This window comes from Papilio xuthus, unplaced genomic scaffold (genome assembly GCF_000836235.2).
Source record: "Papilio xuthus unplaced genomic scaffold, Pxut_1.1 DF827135.1, whole genome shotgun sequence".
Lineage (NCBI taxonomy): Eukaryota > Metazoa > Arthropoda > Insecta > Lepidoptera > Papilionidae > Papilio > Papilio xuthus.
Genome location: NW_013531514.1, coordinates 55625 through 66209, shown reverse-complemented (window position 1 = coordinate 66209; position 10585 = coordinate 55625).

Genomic DNA, 10585 nt, shown 5'->3' with positions numbered 1-10585 from the left:
ATTATTTATGAATCATCTAATGTTTGACCATGAACCGACTTAGTGATGTTATGTGATGTGATGTGGTTGAAAGATGCTACGCGCAGCTTTGTCATTTTATTTTTCTAGAATACTTTTCACTAGTTAGTAAAACAAATAAATAAATAACGACCTCAAATCGAAATATGTTGATAAACAATATCGTCTCTCTACTCCCATGTGTCAACACAAGTCCGCGAGTGGTGACCGCGGCGCGGAGTGGCGGGCCGGCGTGGCGGGCCAGCACGGTGGCGCGGCGGCGGTTGCAACGCAATACACTTGATTTCCTTTGGGCATTTAAACTACGTATTTTCTTCGTATTTGATTCTGAAAGATTTTTAATACAGTTGATAAAAAAAAAAAGTATTTTATTGGTTGGTTGATTTCTTTTTGTACAAAACTCGTTTTTGTGAGATTATTATCAAGTAGATTGTAGCTATAATTTGGAATAAGAATTTAATTGTTGTAATCATTGAAATGTCAAGTCAATATATCAAACTATATTAGAACAATATGCTAACAAGTCGTAGTTTTTATACATGACTAAAAGTGAGATTTTTTACATTTTTTATGTTGTTACGTAACAACTCGTAATACTTTTAGGTAAATGTAACCTTTTTATGTTTGAGTGTTGATTAGCGTCTCATCTAATTTTGCTGCTCTGTTTCACTTTGTTCATATTAAATTAGCATAAAAGGTTTAATGCGGTTCGTTGACTGCGAGAGTTAAAACATTTCACAAAGTCCTGACTTACACACAACTAAAGTCTGTATCGTAACTTTTAATTAGTACGACAATGTGGACGGAGTGGATCGTGAAATTTTACAGGAAATGTATCACCGGGGAATTTTGCCGCATTTACCACTCGCAGACATTTTACACTCAGGCCAGCGACTTTGCTACGGAAATGGACCGCACCGCCGCTGTCCTACAATATAATTAACTTTTTTATTACCTTTTTTATGTTTCCTTCGCCATCTTATTTTTATAACGATACCTGAGAGATGAAGTCCTTTATAACCTATATTATTTCTGTTCTAGTGTTCCTAAATTTAGTTCTATATTTATTGTTTAAAAGGTTCTCACTATAAATACTGTTTTTTTCTAAAGTCTAAACGGAAAGACGGTTAAATTCCTTTCAAATGATCAAAAATGAATTTTTCTTCAGTAAAGAAACAATAGTACAAGAAATACTTGGAGCTTTTAGTATCGTTTGAACAAATCTTGTCATGAATTCCGCATTCACTTTGAGGCGACAAATCTCCGGCCATTCAGTACTTGTGTCACCGGCAGAGACGAGAACTTTTTACACATCGCATACTCAGTATTAGAAGATATTATAAACATTTGTAGTCAGCAATTCTTACTGTTGTGTCTCTGGTTTCAAATGACATATGTTAAAAGTAAATTAACTTAAAATTACTTTATAAATAAAACAGTTTAAATGAGTTGACATTCAGTGTTACAATTCAAGTTGCGTTATAAATAAGAAGAATCTATAAGAAACTGGAGCAAACAATACATAAATCTTCTTAAGAATCGAGATACAATCGAGATGTATTCACCGCTGGTTGAACTTGGCCAAATTTGTTTTAAATTCTTATGAAGTTAGGAAATGTAACGTTGGACAAGTGTATTACAAACTTTGACAAGTCGAGGAATATTTGATGCTCTGTTAACATATTTCCTCTGTGAATCTGAGTGTTGTACGAACTCGTCTCAAACATTTATATTGTTCTTGTATATTTTATTTGAGCTTACATAAGTAACAACAGCTACAGTTACAGCTGGCTTATGAAAAAGATTTTTTTTCATTTTTACAGTAAAGTTGTCCAGTTGGATAGAAATACTGTTGACAGATAAATTTCAAGCAGTAGCAACATTACTTTAACTGTTCTGTCAATGTGTGAATCTGGAGACTCAAGATACTTGTGCTTTGCTCGTTGTTATATACATACATACATACATATACATATGTATAAGTTTTAGGATTGTCCTCGGTAAATATACACCCGGTACAAGTGGTCGATCAAAACGTATGTACATGTGTAAGATCTTGCGCCCCGCACCCCGCATCGCGCACCCCGCGGCCCGGTTAAACATAATTATTCCCCCGCCCCCGCCCCCGCCCCGCTCCCACTCTCCTCTAGACACGTACCGAGGGTAAATAAGTGAAAGTGTTGGGTGTTTTGTAACACACTCGTTCCGCCCGAAGCAGTAATTACCTACCCTTTAATATTTAAATTGTAAGACAAGTACATACATCGCGGCGCTGCGCCGTGATACCCGAGTGGTAAATATTTACGATGAAATTAAGTAGGGATACAAATTACAGCGATTTCATTATATCATGCAAATTAAATGTTTGAAGTTTAAATTAAGTGGATCACATGTTTTTGTAGGCAATTAGCGCGAACTGAACCCAGCTGTGAACCACTTCTACACATCGTACCCTTATAACATTTGTTAATTGACAAAGTTTAGATTTTGATTTGAATCAAGCCGTTTGTAGGTAAATGGTGTTGCTAGGCAACAAGGCATTTACCGATGTAGAGAGATATTAACAGGTGACATCAATCACTCTGAGGGCCAATCAAGCCTGTCACCTGTCACCTGTCGCCTTGCTCGTCCGTACGAGTTAGTCGACATTTGCACGGGCGTTTTTTTGACGCCGAGTTAAAACTCGACGTTAAGCGATGAACGTTTTAAAATCACTCGTTTCCTTTGCTCAATGTTAAATCAACTCTACGTGATAAAAGTGTCACGTTTTAAAAGCTTTGCCTATGAACGGATTTGAAATATATTTAAACGCGTTTAGCGCGGGGTAAACAATGCTCGTCCGAATGCGCGCTTAGCGTCACTATGCATCTGCAATATTGAATCTCTATTGTCGTGATACTTGTATTACAGCAATATAGGCATCCCTCTCACTCTAATTGAAAAAGTATTGACAGCAATAGTGTTGATATGTGAGTGTCACGACATACACAGTGATTAAATATTCGTATAGTTTGAATTAGTACATTAAATAATTAATTCAATTCTTACTACCGGGTATTTTTCCGTTGGGCGGATCGCTCTACTGATTACTCTGAACTGAATCATCCTTATTTTTTTTACATAAGAAACAAGTAAAAATATATAAAAAGAGAGAATTGAATGTAACACGGGTTCGGTAACAAAACGTTTGACGCAGCACACGCACCAGGAATTGTAATAAATTACATTTATTTCGGTCTACTTCCCCGTGAGTTATTTCTTGCGAACAAAATGAACAGAATGAACAGAATGTTACACTGGCCACTGACACACAGAAATTTCATCAACATACCAGCTGAAGTGCTTCTATGTTATTATACAAGAAGAAATACAATTTTACAACAACATTTTGCTTTGATAGAACTTTTTAGAACAATTATACTTTATAGGAATAAAGACAATGTTTTTCTACCGACTATACTATCTATTAGAAACCGACGTAGACTACAGAGTACGTTAATAACTTAATAACCATCAGGGCTGAGTAATCAAATACAATATGTAGATCATGCATAATCTTATTAAATGTCAGAATGTCGCCGTCTATTCAATACCAGGAGTCTCCGTAATTGTACATTTCTGAAACTAAAACTACACTTAGAATTCTGAGTGCGATAGTTACATACAGACGTTATCATTGTATTCGATTTATTTTCACGTTATCTAGAAGCTTTGTAAGGAAGTTATAACATGAGGACGCGACGTGCGTAGTCTCGCTGTGATATTTTCGTAGTGATATCGCGGCTGCCATTGTGTTGAAGACATTAACCGAATTTATTGCAAACGTCGCGTCATAAATCCTTGATACATTAAACTACATAAATCAATATGTCGCCCTCCGATACAACACGACACACTGACACGCAATCAGATGACACGTTATAGTCGGACATAGTTGATGACGCAACCGACGTAACTCACACAAATTATAAACCGACCTTAATATCTTTGTTGAGTTTGGTGGAAAAGGCCGGCGTGGGATAAAAGACAGAAAGAGATAGGTATAATAAATAAAGACAATGAGATAGCAAACTTGTATCTCGTAATGTGGTTTTGACAAGATGTTGATCTTGCGCTGCCAAGTTGAAAACAATCTGGCCGAAAAAGACGTTTGAACAAATATGGACAGAGCTTATCTTTTGTTTTGACCCAATAGTAAACTGGAAGCAAAGTAAAACGCGCACTTTATATCGTGTGACGACACACACCTCACGTATTGTTTCCATAAAACTGTCTGTTTAATTAAACCATTTGGTATATCAGCCGCACTGTACGCTGTGTCCACCTGACCCCCCCCCCCCCCCCCCCCCCCCCCCCCCCCCCCCCCCCCGCCACAACGCCCAAGTACTCGCGAGTGCATTTGCTCAGGAAATTGAGCAGCCACCCTACTTTATATTTGAAACACTTAGATCCTATTTCCACTTAGCCAGTGGCCGCGTGTTTGTGGTCGCTTTGTATGGAGTCAGAAGTCCACATTCTGTTACTGAAGTTAATGCTGTACAAAATGGCAGCCCGAGCCGAGACACCCGACTAGTCGTTAATAAAAATACGTATATATAAATAAATACTTGTACACTGTATCGAATAAACGTAAAGATCCATGGATATATTTATTTGCACATGTAAGAAACATTTCGCGCAACACATACGAGTACTTAACGTAAATGAATTACCCTAATTAAGATGTATTGATTACTCGTGAGATACTGGAGTGTACAAGTAAAAGTCAAGAGTTGTGTTCTTGTATTTGGGAGAAAATTAACATCTAAAAAAATACAGACAAAGAATTAAATTAGCTTCCCACATAGCAGAATATCGTACTGGAAACTGTCACCATCACAATGAGTTCTCGTAGAACTTTTATTGACACATGATGTTATCCCTCTCGTTGTCTTTGAAAGAACAGAGACAACAACATGTGTTAATACAAGTATCATCGCCTTCGAAATATCCAGCAACAGCTATATTATAGCATAGTTGTATATAGCTTTGCCAAGCTACATTGTAAGCGTCAAATGACATTTCATCAGAATGGTTAGGAAATATACGTCCTCGACTGTACATTGTTCATAGTAATTTTGATAATGGAATGAAACGTCTCATGCACAATTTTGATCTTTTTCAGTCGCTAGGACACTCAATTTAACAAGCAGTCGGTCTCAAGAGCTCTAGAGGCGTGCGCGTCGGATACACTAGCGCTGCTTTGCCTTGCTTTTTAGTCTCAAGCCTTTTAACGCCTTATATTTTTATTTTCAATGCATTTATACAGAAACATTAAATGGCTCTGCGCCAATGCAAGTATTTTTTATAACAACAATTATTAGTTCAGTTTCTCCAAATGCTCCCTTTACTTTATTTGTGCTAAAATTCTGACGCTAATGTGGTTTAATTGTGATATTTATTTTATTATAACTTTGTACGGAATGATATTATGAAGTAAATCCTCGTTATAAGCTCTACATAAAAAATATTAGAGCGGTAATACTTTGCGGCGTAATGCTAAGTTTACACAGCGACAGATCAGTGAGATAGAACAACAGATGACGCAGTATTGCTATCGTTAGATGGGTTCTTTCGTTTACATCAGCGGTACATGGCATTACTAGCCGTCGTACTGTTCTGCCTGAGTGCTACCCTCGTGTGAAAGAGGCGTAACGTTGTTTCGGTCAGGATTTACGACGCCAGTAAGTCCTCTCAACACCATTTTACAGCCAAGCGTTTATAGCTTGATTATAGCCACCACGTACGCAACCGCTAAAAAGTATTTTGTTAGATACATATTTTTTTATTATTAAATAACTCGTCTTGATATTTGTGCCATTAGTTCATACATATGTCCCCACCCCACCAAGCGGCTCGAGCTTCACCCAAGTCGTACTTATTTGGAAATACAGTTTGAATTCATTTGCAGAGATGTTCAGATTGCATCATATGTAAGAAATCATCTTGATAGTTGTGTTCTGACCATATATTCATTGGTAATATGTATACTTTGCCAGCCCAGCCCAGCCCAGTATGTAAGCGATGCCACTTTCTACAATCAATTAGTATCGTACAAACATCACTATTACGTCGTTACATATGTAGGTGGCGCCCTCTAGCTATTGAAGCTGCGCCCACTTTATTAAATATACGAGTATAAAGTTTGTTAATGTTCATTGTCTTTTGAAGCAACGTAATTAAATGAGCTCAACAAATCTGAAAAGACCTGTATCGCAGTGGTTGATACATTCATATTAGAATTTTAGAATGTAAAGAATGTCCGCGACCAAGTATAGCAACTGTTGCTCTACATAATGTATAGACTTATCAAATCTCCGTTGTTCTATCTGAGGAGGAGGAGGAGGAGGCGGCGGCGGCGGCGGCGGCGGCGGCGTAGGTGTTGGCTATAATAGATGAAGTTCGCCGCGCGCCTGCACTTGCTTTATTAGCTTCGTGTTTATTTTATGGTTCATTAAACTTTGATAGTGAGCCAGCTCAAAGCTTTTACGTATTATTTTAAGTTACTAATGGACCTGGACTTTTAGTTAACGAAAAAGGTATTAAAATGTAAAGTTTGTGAGTGTCCTGTTTGTCCCGGTGTCAGTATTATTATTCTGAAACGGCTACAACTTCGTCCTTTACTAGACTTTTATTTATATTTTTTGCGAATTTTCAGAAATACATATGTACTTAGTGTTGCCACATAAACACGTGTAGATTGTTATATAATTATATTTAATGTTGGAGCTCATTCCGAGCGCTGGCATTCAGTTGGTTACAAGTTTTCAGTGGGAGCTAGAAGAAATCATTTTGAGAAAATTGGTTTTCTCTTGAACGTTTGAATTTGATTGTAAATATCGGTTTCCAATAGTAACATGTGGTGTCAGCTTTCCTCCAGTGTGGGAATGTCAGCGCCCGTCGCCCTCGGATACGTTCACTTCAAATACACGTTCATTTTACAATTTCATTTGGACGATGTCTCTGCTTTGCGATTTCACAAGCTATCAAATTGTAATATATTACTAATATTATCTTACTTTCATAAAAATATCAATATTTAATTTAATTTTACGAATACGTCGTTATATTGATTACGCTCTAGTATGTTTTTAATATTATTAGAATAGTGTTCGCTCGCAGGTAAAGTGTTTGTCGTTAACGTTCAGTTCGATGAGGAAACCAATTTAGTTCAATATCCGCGTCGCTCGCCGCCGATACCTCCCATACCTACCACTCTGCTACGACTATGCTACGACTTTGCTACGAACGAACCTAAAGTGAACTTGAATTACTTAACTGTAAACAATTCATTTGCTTATTATTTCGTCGACATCATTTTGTGAATATCAATTTTAAGGAGAGAACACATTATATACAAGAACAAGATAAACAATTGGAATGCTTGTGATTAATGTAACAATTAAAAGTTAAATTGGATTTGAATTCGTTGTTCTTTGTGTTGGAACACTCACTAACTAGTTAGTTTGTACTCTCTAAGAGAAAAGTCTTGCGCAAACTATGAAAACACATATTTATCTGCCACTGTTCGATGTAGAATGTGTCTTGTGTAGTAGACATGCTGTCGCGTAGTGACGAGTCACTCGTCATTTGTTTGTTATTTCTCCCAATGGTCGGAGCGAGACTCGGTTGAAATAAATTGGTAATATAAAAAAACACATGCATACATAATGCCCACGTGATGAGAGCATCAGAGTACAGCGCAGACTTAGCACTGATTGGGGATTACCCGCCTCAGTAGGGTTGACAACACTTCGAATTTGAACTATTCGGATATATGCAGGATATCTTCACGACAATGAGCGTGGTGTTAAGGAACTTGAAGTAGTTTTTTTTCGTTGTCCGCTACAGATCAAAGCTGGTAGTTGAATTTTTTTCGTCGTCCACCAAGAAGGCGAGGGTTGTCACGTGTCCCTGTTCGTCTTATTTTCTCCGTCTAGGATTATTGTAAGTTGTCAGCCCTAGTGCCCTGGCTGAGGCGGGCAGCGCGACGCGACTCATTACTGGATAAGCTCCTCTATCAGATGGGAATACGCGCTACGATGAGCTCTCGTTTCCACTCAAATATTGCAATTATATTAATATATTAATTAAAATGCGGCTGCGATATTTTTTTAGCAAATTCCTATTTTTTAAAGAGTGAACCAAATTAAAAAAAATATCAGACAATTGGAAGTGTGTCTAATCTATAGTACAAGATATATATATACATAAATACATAATAAATGTCAGTACATGTATTATATAAATAAAGAAACATAGTCGACGAGGAAGTTCGTAGTAGGAATTGAAAAAGGATTTACTTAGTTTGCTTGTTTGTTTGTTTAGCTCGTTACATTCCAAATAACTATTTCGCTTAACATATTTGATACGGAAATTGTTTTGTTCATTCTATTTCCACTTTTCCTTTTGTTATTTCGCAAAGCATTTGTACACGTATATGTAGCACAGTAGCTACGTATACATATGTGCAGATGGAACTTAATGGAATTCCGAGCATAGATTATTTGTATAACTTGGCATTATCAATGAAATTCCTTATTGATTACAAAAATGTCTTGTGATCCGTTTATTATTATCAATTATTAGCACATTGACTGTATAGTGAAAGTTTGTATGGAAAAATGTATTTACTAAAAAATGTAAATGCAACTTTTCAATACACATTATAAAAGTTTGTTGTTAGACATATTTTCCTTCTCAGCGAAAATGTTGAGATTCTGTTTTTTTTTATACGTAATAAGAATCATATGACATCTGTAGCTCGCTATCGAGTTACACAACCAGCTTATTGCGTTATTTGTGAATATCAATATCTCTGCCAAAGTGACTTATTTGTTTACACGTGACATGGTAAAGTAATAAATCTAATTTATTTCCATGCCGCGGTTCCGTTCCCTTATCTAATTATACGGAAGTATACTTTATAATGGAGAAGTGGTATGTGATGGCGTGGTGTCTGCTACGCGCTGACGTCTCGCCACACATACTGTCTCCTGGAAATCGGCAGCTTTATAACGAGAACCAGTCTATATGACAGACATTTATATTCGAGCTGCTAGTTGTCGGAATCTGAATCACACGAAGTAATTTACCAAACGAGATAACTTGAGGTGGAGGTCAGAACATTGAGGAGCAGAATAAGAGGAGAGAATAATTCGCGATCGCCATTTTGTTTAAAGTCGTGTGCAATTAATTGTAATCAGCTAAACACGAGCTCTTTACAAAACGTATTCTTGCGTAATTGAAATGAATGAGGGGGTTTGGGAGCCAGCGGTCTTGTTATTGCTAAATTACCTTTGTGTTTACACGAAATGTATAGCTTTTTGATTTCATTAGAGTAATGTTTGGGAAACAAACAGGAGCTCGGCCGCGGCGCGGTCTGGTCCCCACCTCACCACCGCCTCACCCTCGCCTCACCCCCGCACGATCCCCGCATCACAATGTCCGCTCCCGCTCGTTTAATTTACGACCGCACTCACAACAAAAATAATACAAAAAAACCGTAAAAGATTTATACCATTTTAAATGCAAATCTTACTAATTGATGTATGGATGAATGAATATTTGTTTGAAGGTATCTCAAGAACGTCGGTGAGCGTCGGTGGCGCAATGGTCAAGCACTTGACTTGCAATCTGCAGGTCCTGGGTTCGAATCCCGCCATGTACCAATGTGTTTTTCGATTTCCGATTTACATATGTACATTTATCCGACGTTCTTACGGTGAAGGAAAACATCGTGATGCAACCTGCACATATCTGAGAAGAAATTCAAAGATATGTGTGAAGTCAACCAACCCGCACTTGGCCAGCGTGGTTGACTATGGCCTAATCACCCTTAACTTAGGGTAGGCTCCGAGCCCCTCGGTGGGGCGTATAGTGAGCTGATGATGATGATGATGATGATCTCAAGAACGATTGAACGGATCTGTACGGCTGAAATTACGTTTGTTACTGTTTTACTAATTATGTTTTTTTATTTCCGTGCGGACAGAGTCGCGGGCGGTGGCTAGTAATAAATAACGTAGATTTTATTTTAAATAATGACAACAATAGCGATACACATGCATGAACATTAGTTTTCAGTTTTCATAGACAAATAAACAATTAGGTTACTTGTTGGTTCAATTTGACATTGTTGGGCTTCGAAGTTTTGTGTGAAGGCTAAAGTTGGCAAGTCCATTTAAAGTTGAGTTGTGCTCCGAGTTTGTATTTGTGTTTAATTAGCATTGTACCGATGACTTCCTGCTTCACTTAAACCTATACATTTACATTCCTTATTATAATTATTTTGAATTTAGTTTAGTACTATTGTATTTGTTTGAATATAAAAGTTTGTTAAATATAATACTTACATATAATCTCGTTAACTTTCTCTACGTTTCTTGTGTCTTATTTGTTCAATAAAACAAACAGTCTTGTGTACTGTCTCATACAAATACAATCAAGTCCCTTCTCTTCAACATCGTACCTAATAAAGTAGCTTTAATATTTCTTTTTGATTTATAGTAAGAAAAATACTTTTGAG